Below are 993 nucleotides of genomic sequence, written 5' to 3'. Positions count from 1 at the left end.
TTAGATTCCTATACAACAACAATAACAAAAAAAAATATACTTAGATTCCTAAACCTTCTTCGGCATGGTTATCAAAGACTTTTTTGAATAAAAAACTGATTGAACTCAACTAGAATTTATAATATATAAATAAATTGATAACTCTAATTGAAAGTGATTACAATTATAGAATAAAAATGATAAATATAAAATCTAAAACTAATTTTAAAACTAAACAAATCAATTTAAATATTAAACTTAATTTTTTATGACAACAAACTTATCATACATCAAGAAAAACCTGCATTTGAAGTAGAATCCTTTTAACATTGTCATCAAACCCTAATAACCAAAAAAATTAAATGAGACTTGAGTTAAAACGGAGGCAATAATAATTAATTTCGTCAAACAAAAAAAGAAATAAAGAAATCTCCTACATGAGGCTTGATGATATAATCAGTGAATACTAATTAATTTGGATTAGTTTAGTGATTAGTTTTATTGAGGCATAACTTTATATATGTGGCTTAGGATTATGGATGACCATAAGTAGGATAGAGTATAATTTTGATTCAATCCTAACTTTATCTATGGATTGAGAATAATCCAACTCCCTATTCACAAATATTCAATCTTATTCGCAGATTTTTATAAAAAAAACACTACTGTAAAAATTTATTTTGTACAAATTATGTTTCTGTGGTTGAAAACAGTTGCACGCGTGTATTATCAGTGACACTAGTATTATTAACTAATAATTTATATGATTTAAAATACAAATTTGTATTCTCTGTATAAATTTATATCTTTACTCTATAATTAATTTATTCATAAATATACTATATTATTATATAGCCTAATGAATAGATAAATTAAAGATTCAATACCAACAATACAATCATCTCACAAACAATACAATTGTCTCATAAATAATATAACTATCAAATATTTAATTTTACATAAAAAATTTTAGTTAAATTAATAACACAAATACAAATTAAATAAAATCATTGT

The sequence above is a fragment of the Arachis ipaensis genome, chromosome B07 (assembly GCF_000816755.2).
Source record: "Arachis ipaensis cultivar K30076 chromosome B07, Araip1.1, whole genome shotgun sequence".
Lineage (NCBI taxonomy): Eukaryota > Viridiplantae > Streptophyta > Magnoliopsida > Fabales > Fabaceae > Arachis > Arachis ipaensis.
Note: the sequence above shows the minus strand (reverse complement) of the source record.